General features: G+C 39.4%; 1 protein-coding gene and 1 long non-coding RNA gene across 5 annotated transcripts in view; one reads left to right on the plus strand and one right to left on the minus strand.

Moving 5' to 3' along the window:
- Positions 1-22,050, plus strand: part of LOC141401071 (uncharacterized) — a 184,230-nt gene that overhangs the window by 72,133 nt on the left and 90,047 nt on the right. For both annotated transcript variants that reach the window (XR_012412263.1, XR_012412264.1), the window contains exon 2: positions 4,449-4,484. This is a non-coding gene — a long non-coding RNA (uncharacterized lncRNA). The remainder of the gene's footprint in view (positions 1-4,448; positions 4,485-22,050) is intronic.
- Positions 1-22,050, minus strand: part of LOC141401067 (uncharacterized) — a 123,658-nt gene that overhangs the window by 20,406 nt on the left and 81,202 nt on the right. The gene's annotated exons all lie outside the window — the stretch shown is intronic.

Genomic DNA, 22,050 nt, shown 5'->3' on the forward strand with positions numbered 1-22,050 from the left:
GGCGTGCAGTGTTGTTGTGGTACTATACAACTTCAGGAATCCGTGTTGATGATCCGCAACTGGATAGCACGCTCTGATGATGGGGAGGAGTAACGCCTCATGATTCATCTGTATGTATAATTAATCTTTGTTGGCATCGTTGCCACTCTGTTCATCTCCAGGCTTCCGGAACTATTATGGCGCCTAACGATAAGTGGAAAATTCGTCATATCCTAGCCTCGGATAACATCTAAAGCAACATCCATCATAAACTGTGGGGTTCCTCCTCGCAAACTTTCTTCGAGGGTTTTAAGCGCCCTCCTTTCTTAGAGAAAGTATTTTAAGAGGCACAATTTCATAGAGAAAAGGTCTTAAAATTCAATCTTTCTTAGAGAAAGGGCATTAAAAAAGAACCATTTCTTAAGGAATAAGTCTTAAGAATCGCCCATTCTTATATAAAGGGTCTTAGGGGAAAAATTTCTGAGATAAAGGGTCCTAGAAATCACCCTTTCCTCTTAAGAGGCATCCTTTGTTAGAGAAAGGGTCATAAGAGAAACCCTTTTATAGAGAAGGGGTTATATAAGGCACAATTTCATAGAGAAAGGGCCTATATGGAAAGGCACCCTTACTTAGAGACGGGGTCTGAAGGGGCACCTTTTCTAGAGAAAGGGTCTCAAGAGGCACCCCTTCTTAGAGATAGGGTCTGAAGCGGCACCATTTCTTCGAGAAAGGGTTCTAAGAACCATCCTTTCATAGAGAAAGTGTCCTAGGAGACACCCATGCAGAAAGGGTCTTAAGAAGTATCCTTTCACAGAGAAAGTGTCCTAAGAGACACCGTTTTTTAGAGAAAGGGTCCTAAGATACACCCCTTTTTAGAGAAAGGGTGTTAAGAAGCACCCTTTTTTAGAGGAAGGTTCTCAAGAGGCACCCATTCTTAGAGAAAGGGTCTTAAGAGGCATCCTTTCATAGAGGAAGGGTCTTAAGAGGCACCATTTTTTGAAGAGGGGGTCTTAAGAGGCACCATTTGTTGGAGAGAGGGTCTTAAGAGGCACCATTTTTTACTGAAAGGGTCTTGGAGGCACCATTTGTTGGAGAGATGGTCTTAAGAGGCACCATTTGTCTTAAGGGTCTTAAGAGACACCATTTGTTGGAGAAGGGGTCCTAAGAAGCACCCTTTCTTAGGGAAAGGGTCTTAAGAGGCACCATTTGTTGGAGAGAGGATCTTAAGAGGCACCATTTGTTGGAGGGAGTGTCTTAATGGGCACCATTTGTTGTAGAGAATGTCTTAAGAGGCACCCTTTTTTAGGGAAAGGCTCTTAAGAGGCACCATTTGTTGGAGAGAGGGTCTTAGAGGCACCATTTGTTGGAGAGATGGTCTTAAGAGGCACCATTTGTTGGAGGGAGGGTCTTAAGAGGCACCATTTGTTGGAGAGAGGGTCTTAAGAGGCACCATTTGTTGGAGAGAGGGTCTTAGGAGAACCCTTTTTTAGAGAAAGGGTGTTAAGAGACACCATTTCTTGGAGAAGGGTCCTAAGAAGCACCCTTTCTTAGAGAAAGGGTTTTAAGAGGCACCATTTGTTGGAGGGAGGATCTTAAGAGGCAACCTTTTTTAGAGAAAGGGTCTTAAGAGGCACCCTTTTTAGAGAAAGGGTCTTAAGAGGCACCATTTGTTGGAGAGAGGGTCTTAAGAGCACTCTTTTTTAGAGAAAAGGTCTTAAGAGGCACCATTTGTTGGAGAGAGGGTCTTAAGAGGCACCATTTTTTACTGAAAGGGTCTTAGAGGCACCATTTGTTGGAGAGATGGTCTTAAGAGGCACCATTTCTTGGGGGGAGGGTCTTAAGAGGCACCATTTGTTGTACAGAAGGTCTTAAGAGGCACCCTTTTTTGGAGAAAGGGTCTTAAGAGGCGCAATTTGTTAAAGAAAGGGTCCTAAGAAGCACCATTTGTTGGAGACAGGATCTTAAGAAGCACCCTTTTTAGAGAAAGGGTCTTAAGAGGCACCATTTGTTGGAGAGAGGGTCTTAAGAGGCACCTTTTTAGAGAAAGGGTCTTAAGAGACAGCATTTGTTGGAGAGAGGATCTTAAGAGGCACCCTGTTTTAGAGAAAGGGTCTTAAGAGGCACCCTTTTTTTGGAGAGAGGGTCTTAAGAGGCACCGTTTGTTGGAGACAGGATGTTAAGAGGCACCCTTTTTAGAGAAAGGGTCCTAAGCAGCACCTTTTCTTAGAGAAAGGGTCTTAAGATGCACCATTTGTTGGAGACAGGATCTTAAGAGGCAACCTTTTTTAGAGAAAGGGTCTTAAGAGGCACCAGTTGTTGGAGAGAGGTTCTTAAGAGGCACCATATGTTGGAGAGAGGGTTTTAAGAGGCACCATTTTTTACTGAAAGGGTCTTAGAGGCACCATTTGTTGGAGAGAGGGTCTTAAGAGCACTCTTTTTTAGAGAAAAGGTCTTAAGAGGCACCATTTGTTGGAGAGAGGGTCTTAAGAGGCACCATTTTTTACTGAAAGGGTCTTAGAGGCACCATTTGTTGGAGAGATGGTCTTAAGAGGCACCATTTGTTGGAGAGAGGGTCTTAAGAGGCACCATTTTTTACGGAAAGGGTCTTAGAGGCACCATTTGTTGGAGAGATGGTCTTAAGAGGCACCATTTCTTGGGGGGAGGGTCTTAAGAGGCACCATTTGTTGTAGAGAAGGTCTTAAGAGGCACCCTTTTTTGGAGAAAGGGTCTTAAGAGGCGCCATTTGTTGAAGAAAGGGTCCAAAGAAGCACCATTTGTTGGAGACAGGATCTTAAGAAGCACCCTTTTTAGAGAAAGGGTCTTAAGAGGCACAATTTGTTGGAGAGAGGGTCCTTAGAGGCACCTTTTTAGAAAAAGGGTCTTAAGAGGCAGCATTTGTTGGAGAGAGGATCTTAAGAGGCACCATTTGTTGGAGACAGGATGTTAAAAGGCACCCTTTTTAGAGAAAGGGTCCTAAGAAGCACCTTTTCTTAGAGAAAGGGTCATAAGAGGCACCATTTGTTGGAGAGAGGATCTTAAGAGGCAACCTTTTTTAGAGAAAGTGTCTTAAGAGGCACCAGTTGTTGGAGAGAGGTTCTTAAGAGGCACCATTTGTTGGAGAGAGGGTCTTAAGAGGCACCATTTTTTACTGAAAGGGTCTTAGAGGCACCATTTGTTGGAGAGATGGTCTTAAGAGGCACCATTTCTTGGGGGGAGGGTCTTAAGAGGCACCATTTGTTGTACAGAATGTCTTAAGAGGCACCCTTTTTTGGAGAAAGGGTCTTAAGAGACGCCATTTGTTGAAGAAAGGGTCATAAGAAGCACCATTTGTTGGAGAGAGGGTCTTAAGAGACAACTTTTTTAGAGAAAGGGTCTTAAAAGGCAGCATTTGTTGGAGAGAGGATCTTAAGAGGCACCCTGTTTTAGAGAAAGGGTCTTAAGAGCACCATTTATTGGAGAGAGGGTCTTAAGAGGCACCATTTGTTGGAGACAGGATGTTAAGAGGCACCCTTTTTAGAAAAAGGGTCCTAAGAAGCACCTTTTCTTAGAGAAAGGGTCTTAAAAGGCACCATTTGTTGGAGAGAGAATCTTAAGAGGCAACCTTTTTTAGAGAGAGGGTCTTAAGAGGCACTAGTTGTTGGAGAGAGGTTCTTAAGAGGCACCATTTGTTGGAGAGAGGATCTTAAGAGGCACCATTTGTTGGAGAGATTGTTTTGAGAGGCACCCTTTTTTAGAGAAAGGGTCTTAAGAGGGATCATTTTTTGGAGAAAGTGTCGTAGGAAACACCCTTTCTTAGAGAAAGGGTCTTAAGAGGCACACTTTTTTGGAAAAAAGGTCTTAGGAAACAGCCTTTATTCTAGAAAGGGTTTTAGGAAATACCCCTGCTTCTAGAAAAAGTCTTATGAAACACTCTTTCTTTTAGAAAGAGTCTTTGGGAATACATTTCTTCCAGAAGGATCCTTAGGCAACACCCTTACATCTGGGGAGGGCCTTTGGAACCACCCTTTCTTCTATATAGGCTTTGTTCTGAAAGGGACTTTAAGAGCACTCATATCTTCTAGATATGATATTAGCTAAGAGCGACTTTGGAAACACACTTTTTCCAGAAATGGTCTTACCCTTTCTTTGACAGAGGGTCTTAAGTGTCACTTTTTCTTAGAGAAAGGGGCTTAAGAGGCACCCTTTCTTTGAGAGAGGGTCTTAAGACGCAAGAGCACACTTTCTTCCAGAAAGGGACTTTGGAAGCACATTTCTTCTATAAAGAGTCATTAGAAGCATCCTATCTTCTAGGAAGGGTCTTTGGAACCCCTCCAACTTCTAAAAAATTGTCTTTAGAAGTTCTCTTGCTTCTGAACACGAAGGGAGCATTTGTATAGTGATTCGTACGAAAAAGTAAAGGCGAGTGCTCATCTTGTTCATCTATGCCTTGCAAGTATTTTAATAATCATTTGTTTTTTCTTTAATTTCAGGAAATAACAATCCCCACAAGGACATCCCATTTAAAGGTAAGTCCATTGCTTTGTAATTCAATCGAAAAACAACTACAACAACTTTTACAAAATTCATAAAAGAAAATTATGGTAATTAGGCTTGAGAACATATTTAATTTACACTTTGATTGCTAAGAGAAAGAGGGAGAGAGAAAGTTTATTGTTGGAGTGTTATTGTTGTTTATTTTTTCTTTGCATTGTCATTGCATTGGCTTGACAGAGCCATCAAGCCTTTAAACCTTGAATATCCTGGCGATGAATGCATTTTATTGTGCTGCCTTTGGTTGTTTTTGTTATTGGTCCTTTGTTTAACAAAATAAAAAACTGTCATTCAAAAATAATTGTCGTTCTGTTGTGCTGTTCTCTACAGAACTGCTTGCTGTCGATGATGATGGTGGTGGTGGTCTTGGTGTTGCTGGCTTTGATGATTGTTGCTGTTGACATTCATTGTCAAGGCGTGTCATTTGCGCCAGCTATTTAATGTGATTACCCTTTAAGTATAGCTTTGTGAGGGGTAACTCTCTTCCTCGTCTGTTTTTCTTTACATTTTCGCCAATGAAGGTCATTAATTGACAATCATCATAAACGCAATAATGAATGTAATGATGGTGGAAAAGGCGCTTTGTCGTGTTGCCTAACTACAGGGTTTATTGTCAACACAAATTGTGCACTCTCGGTGTGGTTTATGTAACTGTTGCATTTAAGCGGTTTATGTGCACGACCCGTTTGCTTAATCCCCGCAACTAAAATTGCTTTGTTTTTATTTTGGGCCCATCCTCATTAAAAGCGAAGTGACAAAATTAAAAATAAAAATAAAAGAAAATTGCCAACTAAGGTGCACCACTAAAAGTTCACCGTAATTTGGATGAAAGCCATTTAAATTGTTTAAATAAATGTTGACAATGTTGTTTTTGTGGCTCGTCGTTCAGGTACTTTAGTGGGCCACCACCACACTCAGGCTGCCACCGTGCCCAGGAATTAAGACATGTCGTGACCTTGGATTGGCAAAAAATACACGAACAGCACACAACGCCTACCAAAAACAAATGGCAACTACTTTTTTGCTTGGATAATGGTGATGGTGACACACCCTTTGTTGTTGGGGTTTTCCCTCCTTCCATCTATTTGGCAGGAGGCCATACATTCAAATTGTAACAAATTAATGAGATTGTTAACAATGCCTCTCCGCAAACACCCTTAAGTTAAATGGAGAAGCATATACTTTACAGTACAAAAACATTTATGGTGTTGTTGTTGCTTTTGTAATTATTTTTTGGGGATATTGTCAATATTTCATTCTTTTGAGACTTTATTTAATTCGCCTCAACTTCAAGGTAGAGAATAAAATCAAGACGTTATTACAATGCCAAGCAACAACAACAAAGGCAACAACATCAGGATTTGTTAAGCATAAAAATACAAAAGTTCAGGGTCATCAGGTGTTGCTTTTTTCCAAAGAACACACCGCTGTAATAAATGTAAACAACCAAACAATATTTCTTTGTTTTTGTTTTGCTTTTCTAACTCTTTCGTCTTGGAGATGTGGCTTAGAGGGGTTTTCTCGCTGTCAGATTTGTTCCTGCTGTTGAAGAACAACTTTTTTTGTTACAAATCCTAGAAACAAAGTTTGACAGTAACTAATTAGAAACAGTTAGAGCCAGACGAGGTCTAACATTTGACAGACGCATTAAGGTAGCTACATAAATTATGGTAGTGGTGGTCGTGGTGGTTGGAAATCGGATATGTCAAGTCATTTTTCAATTAAGAGAAATCGTCAAGTTTAATGTGTTTCAAAAGAATGAGATTGTTTTTAAATATATTTTCGTAATAAAGACTACAGGATGAGTGGTTTATCTATTATAAGGGATAACATGTAGATGACTCGAGAGGATAATTATGTATAAGGTTGGTATTGCTTAGGCTCATATATCAGATGTTTTTAAGCCTTCACAGATGAAATAAATTTTTCGGCATTTACGATGTCGTTTAGAGCGATCCGTCTCGAGAGAAAAAAATATGGATTCCTTGAACTTTCTGCCATAATCAGGAACGTAGTCAGAAATGCATCTCGACATCATTTCGGGGGACCCAACGAACAAAGTTTGCACATTTGCAAGTAACATTTCAAAAAAATTATAAAATTTACCATTTTCCGGCCCCCGGGCCAACTCCCTGGCTACGTCGGTGGCCATAATAGAATATGATTGACACCTGAAGTCATTAACCGCAGAGTAGATCATGCATGGACTTCCCCTACCTCTACTCTATAGTTCGCTCTAAACGACATGAGGTCATATACCATACAGTAGATGGGATCTGATATCATTTACCACAGACTAAATGACATTCTGAGATCATCAAGAATGGAGTAGATGTCATATGCGGCCATCTAACATTGAATAGATGGCACCTGTGATCATTTGCCATGGAGTATATGACATCTGAGGATATCTACCATAGAGTAGATGGTATCTGAGGTCATCTACCATAGAGTAGATTTCACTTAGGGTCATCTACCGTAGAGTTGATGTCAATTTCAGTAGGGTAGATGTCGCTTAGGGTCACCTACCTACTCATCTAGAATAGAGTAAATGTCGCTTAGGGTCATCTACCATAGAGTAGATGTCGCATAAGGTCAACTACCATAGAGTTGATGTCAGTTAGGGTTATCTGTCACAGATTAGACGTCGTTTAGGGACATCTACCATAGAGTAGATGTCGCCTAGGGTCATCTACCATAGAGTAGATGGCTCAAAGGCCATCTACCATAGAGTAGATGGCTCAAAGGCCATCTATCGTTGGATAGATGGGCTCAAAGGCCATCTATCGTTGGATAGATGGGCTCAAAGGCCATCTATCGTTGGATAGATGGGCTCAAAGGCCATCTATCGTTGGATAGATGGGCTCAAAGGCCATCTATCGTTGGATAGATGGGCTCAAAGGCCATCTATCGTTGGATAGATGGGCTCAAAGGCCATCTATCGTTGGATAGATGGACTCAAAGGCCATCTATCGTTGGATAGATGGGCTCAAAGGCCATCTATCGTTGGATAGATGGGCTCAAAGGCCATCTATCGTTGGATATATGGGCTCAAAGGCCATCTATCGTTGGATATATGGGCTCAAAGGCCATCTATCGTTGGATAGATGGGCTCAAAGGCCAACTATCTTTGGATAGATGGGTTCAAAGGCCATCTATCGTTGGATAGATGGGCTCAAAGGCCATCTATCGTTGGATAGATGGGCTCAAAGGCCATCTATCGTTGGATAGATGGGCTCAAAGGCCATCTATCGTTGGATAGATGGGCTCAAAGGCCATCTATCGTTGGATAGATGGGCTCAAAGGCCATCTATCGTTGGATAGATGGGCTCAAAGGCCATCTATCGTTGGATAGATGGGCTCAAAGGCCATCTATCGTTGGATAGATGGGCTCAAAGGCCATCTATCGTTGGATAGATGGGCTCAAAGGCCATCTATCGTTGGATAGATGGGCTCAACGGCCATCTATCGTTGGATAGATGGGCTCAAAGGCCATCTATCGTTGGATAGATGGGCTCAAAGGCCATCTATCGTTGGATAGATGGGCTCAAAGGCCATCTATCGTTGGATAGATGGGCTCAAAGGCCATCTATCGTTGGATAGATGGGCTCAAAGGCCATCTATCGTTGGATAGATGGGCTCAAAGGCCATCTATCGTTGGATAGATGGGCTCAAAGGTCATCTATCGTTGGATAGATGGGCTCAAAGGTCATCTATCGTTGGATAGATAGGCTCAAAGAGGCCATCTATCGTTGGATAGATGGGCTCAAAGAGGCCATCTATCGTTGGATATATGGGCTCAAAGGCCATCTATCGTTGGATAGATGGGCTCAAAGGCCATCTATCGTTGGATAGATGGGCTCAAAGTCCATCTATCGTTGGATAGATGGGCTCAAAGTCCATCTATCGTTGGATAGATGGGCTCAAAGTCCATCTATCGTTGGATAGATGGGCTCAAAGGCCATCTATCGTTGGATATATGGGCTCAAAGAGGCCATCTATCGTTGGATATATGGGCTCAAAGGCCATCTATCGTTGGATAGATGGGCTCAAAGGCCATCTATCGTTGGATAGATGGGCTCAAAGTCCATCTATCGTTGGATAGATGGGCTCAAAGGCCATCTATCGTTGGATAGATGGGCTCAAAGGCCAACTATCGTTGGATAGATGGGTTCAAAGGCCATCTATCGTTGGATAGATGGACTCAAAGGCCATCTATCGTTGGATAGATGAGCTCAAAGGCCAACTATCGTTGGATAGATGAGCTCAAAGGCCATCTATCGTTGGATAGATGGACTCAAAGGCCATCTATCGTTGGATAGATGGGCTCAAAGGCCATCTATCGTTGGATAGATGGGCTCAAAGGCCATCTATCGTTGGATAGATGGGCTCAAAGGCCATCTATCGTTGGATAGATGGGCTCAAAGGCCATCTATCGTTGGATAGATGGGCTCAAAGGCCATCTATCGTTGGATAGATGGGCTCAAAGGCCATCTATCGTTGGATAGATGGGCTCAAAGGCCATCTATCGTTGGATAGATGGTCTCAAAGGCCATCTATCGTTGGATAGATGGGCTCAAAGGCCATCTATCGTTGGATATATGGGCTCAAAGGCCATCTATCGTTGGATAGATGGGCTCAAAGGCCATCTATCGTTGGATAGATGGGCTCAAAGGCCATCTATCGTTGGATAGATGGGCTCAAAGGCCATCTATCGTTGGATAGATGGGCTCAAAGGCCATCTATCGTTGGATATATGGGCTCAAAGGCCATCTATCGTTGGATAGATGGGCTCAAAGGCCAACTATCTTTAGATAGATGGGCTCAAAGGCCAACTATCTTTAGATAGATGGGTTCAAAGGCCATCTATCGTTGGATAGATGGGCTCAAAGGCCATCTATCGTTGGATAGATGGGCTCAAAGGTCATCTATCGTTGGATAGATAGGCTCAAAGAGGCCATCTATCGTTGGATAGATGGGCTCAAAGAGGCCATCTATCGTTGGATATATGGGCTCAAAGGCCATCTATCGTTGGATAGATGGGCTCAAAGGCCATCTATCGTTGGATAGATGGGCTCAAAGTCCATCTATCGTTGGATAGATGGGCTCAAAGGCCATCTATCGTTGGATATATGGGCTCAAAGTCCATCTATCGTTGGATAGATGGGCTCAAAGTCCATCTATCGTTGGATAGATGGGCTCAAAGGCCATCTATCGTTGGATAGATGGGCTCAAAGGCCAACTATCGTTGGATAGATGGGTTCAAAGGCCATCTATCGTTGGATAGATGGACTCAAAGGCCATCTATCGTTGGATAGATGAGCTCAAAGGCCAACTATCGTTGGATAGATGGGTTCAAAGGCCATATATCGTTGGATAGATGAGCTCAAAGGCCATCTATCGTTGGATAGATGGGCTCAAAGGCCGTCTATCGTTGGACAGATGGGCTCAAAGGCCATCTATTGTTGGATAGATGGGCTCAAAGGCCATCTATCGTTGGATAGATAGGCTCAAAGGCCATCTATCGTTGGATAGATAGGTTCAAAGGCCATCTATCGTTTGATAGATGGGCTCAAAGGCCATCTATCGTTGGATGGAAGGTTTCTGCTAGGATCTTCTCATGGAAGAGACTTTAGATCCTCAATTGGTGATCTTATCATTAGTCTTAATCTTGACTCCTATCGTTGGATAGATGGGCTCAAAGGCCTTCTATCGTTGGATAGATGGGCTCAAAGGCCATCTATCGTTGGATAGATGGGCTCAAAGGCCATCTATCGTTGGATAGATGGGCTCAAAGGCCATCTATCGTTGGATAGATGGGCTCAAAGGCCATCTATCGTTGGATAGATGGGCTCAAAGGCCATCTGTCGTTGGATAGATGGGCTCAAAGGCCATCTATCGTTGGATAGATGGGCTCAAAGGCCATCTATCGTTGGATAGATGGGCTCAAAGGCCATCTATCGTTGGATAGATGGGCTCAAAGGCCATCTATCGTTGGATAGATGGACTCAAAGGCCATCTATCGTTGGATAGATGGGCTCAAAGGCCATCTATCGTTGGATAGATGGGCTCAAAGGCCATCTATCGTTGGATAGAGGGTATCATAGAGTATATGCCGCTAAGGCCATCTACAATGGAGTAGATGACTAGATTCCAAGAGCATTAGATGCCGCTTAGGGTCACCTACCATGGTGTAGATGTCGCTGAATATCGTCTACAATAGAATAGATGCCGATTAGAATCATCAACTATAGAGTAGATGTCATCTACCATTGAGTAGATGTCGCTTAGAATAATCTACCATGGAGTAAATAAATGTCGCTTAGGGTCATATACCACAGAGTAGCCTAGGTTCACCTATCTACGTAGATGTCGTTTAGGGTCACCTACCATATGTCGCTTAGGGCCATCTACTGTAGAACAGATGTCGCTTAGTGTCAATTTCAGTAGGGTAGATGTCTCTTTTAGGGACATTTACCATAAAATAAATATCGCTTAGGGTAGATGTCATAGAGTAGATGTAATTTTGGGTCATTTACCGCAGATTAGATGTCGTTTAGAGTCATCTACCATATTTCGCTTAGGTTCATCTAGCATAGATTAGATGTCGCTTAGGGTCATCTAGCATAGAGTAGATAGCTTCATCATGCCGGGTCATATATAGCGTAGATTAGATGTCGTGTCGGGTCAGATACCGTGGACAATATGCCGTTTAGGATGGACCTCCGTAAAGTATATGTCGCTTAGGAGCATCTACGGTAGAGTAGATGTCGTTTAGAGTTATCTACCGTACAGTTGATGTCGTTTAGCGTCATCTATTCTAGCAAATAAGAATAAGCTAAGGTTAGATGTCCTCATTATAGTAAATGACCTTGATCGTCATTTATTATAAATTGAATTACGCTTACGCTGAATATGTAGAATTAATTTCAAATTGTATTGTTGCGGTTAAGTAATACGTAATAATGAAGAATAATCATACGCCACCTCGAACATCCATACATAGTGGTACATTAGGGAACCTTAAGTGAACTCATGTCCCACAATATTTCATCTCTTTAAATTAAATATAATCTGCCCTTCTATTGTTCATCGAACAATAGTCGTGAGTTGCATAGATATATCTCTGTTCTGTTTCAAGTTCAGTAACTCATGTAGCCTTGAGTGTGGTTGACTTAACACGACTATGTATCCACTTAAAGTTAAGTGGATTTGCCAACACAACAAGTCGATGCGTGACCAACCATTTGTAAAAGGATGTTTATTCATAAAGTTTTTTGGTTAGGCAACAATTTAACTTTGACATCTTTAAGCCGGGGAAACCTTTTTGTTGGCGATTAACTGAGAACAATATTTCTTGGCTCCTTCCCCCACCTCGTCAACACACTTTTCTATGTCTTTAAATGAAATTCAAAAATACTCAAAGAAACCCTAAGAAACCCTAAGAAGAAAAATATATGAACAGTTTTTTAATAAAATTGCATGTGATGTCTATTTTTTTCAAAACGTTGCCATTTTGAATAGTCTGTAAACTTTTGCCCCCCTCAACTTTTTTGAATTTCTTTCGGTCTTCTTCTTGGGCAAACTTTAACAAAGTTTTCTTTCTGTTTGGCTTTACTTTCTTTTTGATGAATTGCTGTAGAAAATTTTTCTACCGATTTCCGGTTTCCTTTTTGTTTTTGCTGGTGTGGCCTTTCATCGTCTGTGTCACGTTTATGCCATTAAAAACAATAAAGAACAACAACAACGACAATGTTTTAACTGAAACACTAACACATATACAAAGAAAAGGAAATTTTATAGGTGTGTACCACTTCTCCCTCTCACTTTTCTCTCTGGGGATTGAAATATCATGTCCCTTTTTTAAGTGTTCTTTTCTACATTTTGCACACGTCTTTGTGCAAACAAATCAGGTTTTTATGTCACATGGCGCAGTGTAGTTGGCTACCAAGTTCTTCTCGTCCACATGTCCACACTGAAGTAAATTGAAAATTCTCATATTTTAGGATTAGAAGAACATATTCGCTCGGCATATGTTATGGCTTAGAATTGCACTGCAGTACTAGTATAGTTATGGATAGATAGGTTGTGTATGTGATAATCACAAATAACAATATTTTTATAATAAGCATAGAATTAATTATTAAACCCCCTCAGATTAATGAACTTTTAATTACAGCCTAAAAATGTCGCCTACAATTGGAACAGAGCCAACAAACAGACACAAGTAGTGTAAATGTCATAGCACGCCAATCGAACAACCCAATAAACGTCCAGTGAACCAAACAACCGACAGACATTTCACCTGAAATGTATGCCCAGACTATTAACATTCGGAAAGTGTAATTTATAGGGGATTTCTTTCGAATCCAAATTAGTATCTTCTGAATTATTCAAGCCTTACAAAGGCAACTGTGTAGCCATGAACGAGAAGGTAATTAAGCAGGTCGTTTTATGTTAATTGTTTGGCAGTTACAGTTACATTTATTTTCCTAAAAAAAATCGAAGCCCTAAAAGTATTCTGTTGATGTGTTACTTAATTGTTTATTATTCATGTACCACTAATACGATTTATGACTCTAAATGCGTATACTACTACATCTACTCTATAGTATATGACTCTCAGCGACATATACTCCATGGTAAATGGCCTTAAGTGACATCAACTCTGTAGAAGATGATTCTATGCGACATCTGTATGGAAATGACCTTAAGCGGCATCTTCTCCATGGTAGAAGCGACATCTATTCCATGGTAGGTGATCCTAAGTGAACTCTACTCCATGGTAAATTATGTTAAGTAACATGTATTCAATGTTAGATGACCCCTAGCGACATCTACTATTTGGCAGATGACCCTACGCGACATCTTATCTATGGAAGATGTCACCAAACGACACCTACACTACGATTGACTACCTTACGCGAGATCTGCTACATGGTAGATGACTCTATGAGACATCTACTTAATGTTAGTTGACTCTACTGTAAAGTAGAAGCGACATCTACTTTGTGGTGGATGACCCTAAGCGACATCTGATCTATGGTATATGAACCTGAGCGACATCTACTATATGATAGATGACCCTGAGTTGTCTATTCTATGATAGATGACCCGGATCAGCTACTTTGTGGTAGATTGCCCTAAGTGACATCTACTTTATGGTATATGAACCTGAGCGACATCTACTCTATGCTAGGTGAACCTAAGCGACATCTACTTTGTTGTGGATGGCCCTAAGCGACATCTACTTTATGGTATATGACCTTAAGCGACATCTACTCTACCGTAGACGTCATATACTTTACGGAAATTCACCCTAAGCGACATATTATCTACGGTATATGACCCTACACGACAGATAGCGTAGATTATATGACCCATCATGATGAAGCGGCATCTACTCTATGCTAGATGAAACTAAGCGACATCTACTCTATAGTATATGACCCTAAGCGACATCTACTCTATGCTAGATGAACCTAAGCGAAATATACTCTATGGTAGATGACCCTAAACGACATTTAATCTGCGGTAAATTACCCTAGAAGATATTTAGTCTATGCAAGGGGACCCTAAGCGACATTATCTTTAAGGTAGATGCCCCTAAAAGAGACATATACCCTACTGAATTTGGCACTAAGCAACATCTGTTCTACCATAGATGACATTAAGCGACATCTACGTAGGTAGGTGAACCTAGGCTACTCTGTGGTATAGAACCCTAAGCGACATTTATTTACTTCTTGGTAGATTATCCTAAGCGACATCTAGTCTGTGGTAAATGACCCTACGCGACATCTACTCAATGGTAGATGACATCTTCTCTATAGTAGATGATCCTAAGTGGCATCTATTATATTGTAGATGATCTAATCCTCGATAGAAGACCATAAGCGGTATCTACTTCATGGTAGGTGAATCTAAGCGACATCTACTCTGTGGTATATGACCCTAAGCCACATCTACTTCATGGTAGAAGACCCTGAGCGACAACTACTCGATGGTAGATGACTTTAAGCGACATCTACTCCATGGTAGATGACCCTAAGCGACATCTGTTCCGTTGTAGATGACCCTTAGCGACATCTTCTCTATGGTAGTTGACCCTAAGCGACATCTACTCCATGGTAACTGTCCCTACTATGGAGTAGGCGACCCTAAGCGACGTCTTCGTCTACTTTATGGAAGATGATTCTAAAATTACATCTACTCTATGAAAACTGATCCTAAGGGAAATCTACTTTATTTTAGACGACCCGAAGTGACATCCACACTATTGTAGATGGCCCTAAGCGACATCTACTCTATTATAAATGAACCTAGGCTACAACTACTCCATGGTAGATGATCCTAAGCAGTTTTTACTCCATGGTAGATGATCTTAAGCGACATCTAATCTATGGTGAATGACCGTAAATCTCAACTACTAAAAGGGAGATGGCCAGAGCATCAGTGTCTCTAAATTTGCATAGATAACCGTAACCTTCTTCTATTCTGCGGAAGATAATCCGAAGCGCTTTAGCGATAGGGAAATGCTCAGAAAATTGCGACAATACTTCAAAGTTTATTCTACGGTAAGAGACTAGGATAAAAAATAATCCAAAGTTCAGGTTTCTTAAAGATGGGTTTCCTGGGTTTTTTTCGTTGAGACTATTTTCAGACTCGATGGAAGAAAGAAATCGAGAGGTTAGCCATACAATTAATGGTTTGATAGACATATACGTCGGCTGCATGGTTCTGAAACAGAATGATTGACTACATCTATGTAATTTTATCATCTCTCAGTATTCTTTGAATGTGGGTATAAAACTTAACTAAAAGAAAAAATTCTAAGACATAAATAACACACAAAATAAATAACTTAACATAAAAACAAAAAAGCTTTTAAAATAATTGCTTAGCCACAGAGAAGATGATATACAAAGTTTACTTTTGCATAACGAGTGATAAAATAAATAAATTTATTAAAGAGAAAAATTTCAATAATTTGTGAATTTTCTAGAAAATTTTTCATTAAAGACATTTATAATTTTTCTACATTGTCCTCTGCTTATACATATGTACATATACAAACATCCCATAATTTCTAATCCCATAATTTAAATAATCGACATGTTTATGAGTTTAAATGAGGGTACGTATACCCCCTGAAGTGAACTTAATTCCCACCGGGTTAAGTAGAAATTTACGTGTTTTGTTACCATAAAAAATGATATTTTCCACAAAATTTTCTTTTCTGGGGCAATGATTCCTGGTCATTGGCCAAAATACATAACCCACAAATTGCTATGGGTTTAGGCTTGGCTGGTGGTCGGTCGGTCGGTCAGTTGACAGAACATGGAAGCAAAACAAAAAAAGTGGAAAGCATTTTCTGTTGACACACACATGCTCTCAAAACATAAACTGATGATATTAGTCAAATAATGTGGAAAATATAAATGTGAGTGTGTGCGTGTGTTTTAGGTTTCCATTTACTTTTTTCCTCTTCAATGGACTTCTTTAAGGACCTTTGTGGCCTAGTCGAAGAAATCAATATGGAAAGAAATAGGAAACCTAGTCATATACACAACATTTTCAATATTTCACAATGTGTGTGCGTTGTGGGCACTTCTTGCAATAAAAAGCTTTTCATTGCATACTTAAAGGCTGTGCCTAGTATACATTCAAAATTGTGGCAAAATATACTTTTAGGAGCTCCTTGTTTTTTGTTTTGTTTTGGGGAATATTATATTTTACAATAAATTTGAATATAAAAGAAGAGCAATTCTTTATTGTTATTAATATGTGATTATGTCTTCAATGGGACTTGTGGTCATAAAATGCGAAATTTATTTTCATTTTCAAAAAGAGTGGTTTTGAAAAGAATAATGTTGAAATTAAATTGAATTGGAAAGTTATGATAAATATTTAAAATTATATAATCAATAAAAAGTTAAAGTAAGATCAAGGACAAACGGTACATGGAGAATTGAAATACCGGCTAGGGTTGGATTGTGTTATCTGAACTTTACGTAAATAATTCAAATCGATACTCAAGTATTGGTGCCATATTTAGGGATAGCTCGTGTGCACCTTTTGCGTATAGCTGACTTAGATTTAATAATTATAAAATTATACTCTTTATTCCGTTATATTAATTACGGTCGCATGAACTATACACATCATCTGTCAATCAATTTGACTGCTGCAATTACCCGCCGTTTTATAATAAAATGCCTGCCGCAATTATTTAACTGACAGGTTTTAAAAATGTTGCGGCGACGATATAGCCATAAACTAATTGTTCGCACCGTTGTAATGGAAATGGTTATTTAGTGTTTCGTTTTTCTGCGTATTTGACATTACTTAGTGGAATATATTTAAAACATGCAAACGAAATGTTTTCTAAAAATAACAACTTGTTTCTAATTTTAAAAAAGATAATCTATATATATATAAAATTCTCCTGTCACGGTGTTCGGCTTTGAACTCCTCCGAAACGGCTGGACCGAATTCGATGAAATTTTGTATGTGGAGTTTGTAGGTCTGAGAATAGGTTTTTAACTATTTTTTATAGTGGTCAGAGGAGTGACCAGGGTACCTCCCACACAATTTTTTTTAACAAAACGTGAAATCGAAGATATTTTTCAACCTATTGTTTAAAAATTGTTTGCAATGCTATGGTAATTATTGCCCTAACCCTGAATGGTCATTGCGGAAGTGAAATATCGCGGTCCACAATTTTTTTGTCAAAAATGTATAATTGCAGATAATATCCTTAATGTTAGTACGAGTGTCTTTAAAAGCGCTATAAACACTGGTTTCAATAAGTTAGACATTGCGGTCAACTTCACAATTTTCACAGTAAAATTCCGATAATTTGAAATGGTACTTGACCAAAATTCCAAAACAATCAAATCAGCCAAAGTTCTTCAAAATATCTAATTAACAGCTTTCAATGCAAATTCTCATAGTATAACGGGAAGTAGTGGTCTCGGGTGACCTCCCCCACAGCTGTTTTGACCAAAACGTGAAATTTCAGATATTATTATTGGTAAACAAGACATTGATAATTGTGGTCTACATCATTAGTTGGTGTGTTGGTAGTAGAAATCCATTGTAGAAAAATGTTGTAGTTGTAAATGTTTATACCGGGATCTCAAAAATGGGCCAGCAACGCGGACGGGGTCAGCTAGTATTTTATAATAATAGAACTTAGTTATTTCAACATGACACTGAAGTATATTTCCACACTTTTCAATCTACATGATAAAAATTAAAAAAAAATTGTAAATTATTTCTCCATCGTGTTCATTTAAATCATTTTTCATCCACCCATCGACCGATAGATTCATCCTCCTCCCATCATCATCGATTAATTTTGATTGCACCACTTCGTGTTCAGGTTAAAATAATTTGAATTAATTGGCAGCTTGCCTCATTAAACGACAGGGGGTCAAATGCAATTTTACTCGAAAGCAATCAACCGCCTTTATCAACAACAACAACAACAGCCGCAAAAAAATTCAGTTTTGTTCATGACTGCGATGGTAGCAGAAAGCTGTGTTAACTAAAATCAAATTTGAATTGACTTCATATCCATTCGCCATGAACGCCATAACCAGTGGCTGCAGCAAAAAAAGTTAGGTCGGTCGTACATTCCACTCAACATCATGATGATGGTCGGTCGGTTAAAAATTAAATTAAATTTAAAATAACTACGTTGGCAAAAAAAATCTACTTAATTTTGGGTATTACTCGTACAACACCGAACAAGTATCAGAACTAACCTAGTCTGAACTGCATTCTGCGGGGACGGTAAATGTTGATGGCCTGGTTAACATTTTTTTGTGAACTACGATATTGCACAAACACACATAGAGGTTTTTGGAATATTAAAGAAGGTTTCAAAAGAAGTCTGCTATGATAGAAGACGTAAATTTCATGTCGTATAGAGAGATATTGGATAAGAATGGGGGGCTTTCCGATTTGTCTTCCCGAAAGGTTCTTCCATAGATTTTTATATAGATAAAGAAATAGAATGCCTTCCAAGTAAGTCTTCCATAAACGGAAAACATTCAGACAGGTATTCTATAGATATAAGACTTCCAGACAAGTCTTCCTGGCAGGCCCCTTTTATACAGGAAAACTCCCTCTATTTATAGAAGACCAATAGGTCTCCTCTATTAATGGATAAATGTCACGAAGGTCTTTTATATATCTATAGAAGAATTGTCGTGTAGGTTTTTATCTAAAGACGACCTGGATTTTTTTCTCTCTGTAAAAACTCTGTTTGGACTTTATTCTATCTATAGAAGACCTTGTCGGAAGATATTTTATCCTGGTTGAGGGTATTCTATTTTGATAGGGAGGTCTTCTATCTATAGAAGTCCTGGATGTGGCCTCCTATCTTTAAAATAACTTTTCGGAGAATCTTAATCTATAGAAGACATGTTCGAAAGGTCTTCTACCTATAAAAAACTTGTTCGGAAGGTCTTCTATATATAGTATACATCGCCGGAAGGTCTTATATCTTGTCGACAGGTCTAATATCTATAGAATACCTGGTAGGAGGGTCTTCTATTTATTAAAGGCCTGGTAAAAATGACATTTTTCTCTCTGGGAAGCAACTATTCGGGAGGTTTTCGATATATAAAAGACCTAGTCTAACGGTTTTCTATCTATAGAAGACCTTTTCGGAAGGCCTTCTGTCTACAGAATACCTTTTCGGAAGGTCTTAATCTATAGAAGACCTATTTGGAAGGTCTTCTATCTATATACAATCGGATCGGAAGTTCTTCTATTTATAGTTGATATGATCGTAAGGTCTTATATGTATATAGAAGATCTTGTCGGAAGATCGTCTATCTATAAAGGGCCTGATCAAAATGTCTTCTATATACAAAAGACCTGGTCGAAAGGTATTCTATCTATAGAATACCTTAGAAGGTGTGCCTTAACTAAATTTAAATGAAAGGTGCTTACTCCTGGGAAGTTTTCGCGGTTTCTGAAACTACAATCTTCATAGATGAGAAAAATAAAAAAAAATAAAAATCGCCGGAGGGATTTTCAAATAAATCGTGGTCAAAGAAGACCTGGTCGGAAGGTTCTTCTACCTATTTGTAGAAGTCTTGGTCGGAGGGTCTTCTATTTATTAAAGATCTGGTAGAAGAACTTCCTTCTCTCTGTAGAAAATGGGCGGAAGATGTTCTGGAAGGAACTGATCGAAAGATCTTCTATCTATAGCAGATATGTACTGAGTTACTTCTATCTATAGAATACCTTTTCGGAAAGTCTTATATGTAAAATATATGTGGTCGGAAAGTATTTTATCCATAGAAGGTCTTCTATGTATTAAATAGTTGGTCTCAAGGTCTTCTATCTATAGAATGTCTTGACGTAAGATCATTTATCTGCAGCAGACCATTACCGAATGCCTTCTTTCTATAGAAGACATGTTCGGAAGATTTTTATCTATAAACTACGTGGCCAAAGAAGGTATTTTATCTAAGGAAGGTTTTCTTTTTATTGCAGACCTGTTCGGAATGTCCTCTATTTACATAAGTCCTCCTTAGGCTCTTATATATCTATATAAGACCTGTTCGGAACTCTTTTTATGTATAAAAGACCTTGTCTATCTGTAAAAGGCCCGATCAGAAAGTACTCTATCAATAGAAATCCTGGCCGGAAGGTTTTTTATCTATAAAATACCTGGAAGGTCTCCTGTCTATAAAATAGCTAATCAGAAGGTCTCCTGACGGTAGAAAACCCGGTCGGAAGGTATTCTATCTATATATGACGTATTCGGAAGTTCTTCTATCTATAAATGAACTGACCCAAACGTCTTCTCTCTATAGAAATCCTGACCGGAAGGTCTTTTATCAATAAAAGACCTGGAAGGTCTTCTATCTATTAAATACCTACTCCGAAGGTTTTCTATAGAAGATCTGGTCGCAATGTCTTTCAAATATAAAAGACCTGCTGGCAAGATCTTCCACCTATAAAAGACCCGGTCGGAAGTCGTTTTCTATATATATAATGTGTTGTCGGAAGGTATCCTATCTATAAGAAACTTGGTCGGAGGGTCTTCTATTTATTAATGACCTGTAGTGCGATTCTTTAACTCATTTTTTTGAGTTGCCGACAAAAAACCGGTAACATTAAAACACAAAAATTTGAATGAAAAGTTCAAATAAAAGTTGTCAACACTGTTGTTATCGGTAGAACTTTACGACTACTTTTTATTGGTTGCTAATTTACCGAATAATATCGTTAATAACCGAAATTATAAGCATTTTAATTTTAGCGGTAACTCAAAAAACGAGTTAGAGAATCGCACTACTGGTAGAAGAACCTAGAAGACCTGGGTGGAAGATCTCTAGGAAGGAACTGTATGGAAGGTCTTCTATCTATAGAAGACCTGATCGGAATATCTCCTATCTACAGCAGATCTGTACCGAATATCTTCTATTTTAGAATACCAGTTTGGAAAGTCTTCTATCTAGAAAATACATGGTCGGAAAGTCCTCTGTCCATAGAAGGTCTTCTATCTACAAAATACTTGGTCGAAACGTCTTCTATCTGTAGAAGATCTTTTGTCGTAAGGTCTTCTATCTGTAGCAAAGCTGTATTGAATTACTTCTATCTATAAAAGACCTGTCCGGAAGGTCTCCTTCTGTCTATTGCAAACGTTTTCGGAAGGTCTTCTATCTATAGAAGGCCTGCGCGGAAGGTGTTCTATATATAAAAGACTTGTTCGGAAGGTATTCTATCTATAGAAGAACTGGGCGGAAGGTTTTCTATCTGTAAAATTCCTGATCGGTAGGTTTTCTATCTGTAAAAGGCCTGATCGGAAGGCCTTCTATCTCCGAAATGGCTGAAATGTGGTATTAAGTCTTCCTTGTAGGTATAAAACTTTCCGCCTGAAATTTGTCCGCATGGGTCCACGTCTTCATATACCACCCCATAGAACGGTACCTCCCGATTTCCGATATTTTGAAGGTTGTGGCCTCAACATTACACTTAAATGGCTGACATTTTGAATAAAGTCTTCGTTGGGAGTATAAAACTTTCCACCTAAAATTTGTCAGTATAGGTCCACGTCTTCATATAGGCCCCATAGAACGATACGTCCAGATTTTCGATATTTTGAAAGTTGTAGTCTCAATATCCCACTGAAATGACTGAAATTTCGTATTTAGTCTTCGTTGGGGGTATAAAACGTTCCACCTGAAATTTCTCGGTATAGGTCCACGCCTTCATATAGCCCCCATGGAATGGTACCCCCCGATTTTCGGTATTATGAAGGTGTGGTCACAGTAATCCACCAAAATGGCAGAAATCTGGTATTTGATATTCATTTAGGGTATTAACCGTTCCATATGAAATTTGTCGGTACAGGTCCACGTCTTCATATAGCCCCCATAGAACGGTACCTTTTAAGGTAGTGGCTTCAATATCCCTCCGAAATGGCTGAAATTTGGTATTAAGTCTTCCTTGAAGGTATAAAACTTTCCACCTGAAATTTGTCGGTATAGGTCCACGTCTTCATATAGCCCC

The sequence above is a fragment of the Musca autumnalis genome, unplaced genomic scaffold, assembly GCF_047663935.1.
Source record: "Musca autumnalis isolate F117 unplaced genomic scaffold, ASM4766393v1 scaffold_4, whole genome shotgun sequence".
Taxonomy (NCBI): domain Eukaryota; kingdom Metazoa; phylum Arthropoda; class Insecta; order Diptera; family Muscidae; genus Musca; species Musca autumnalis.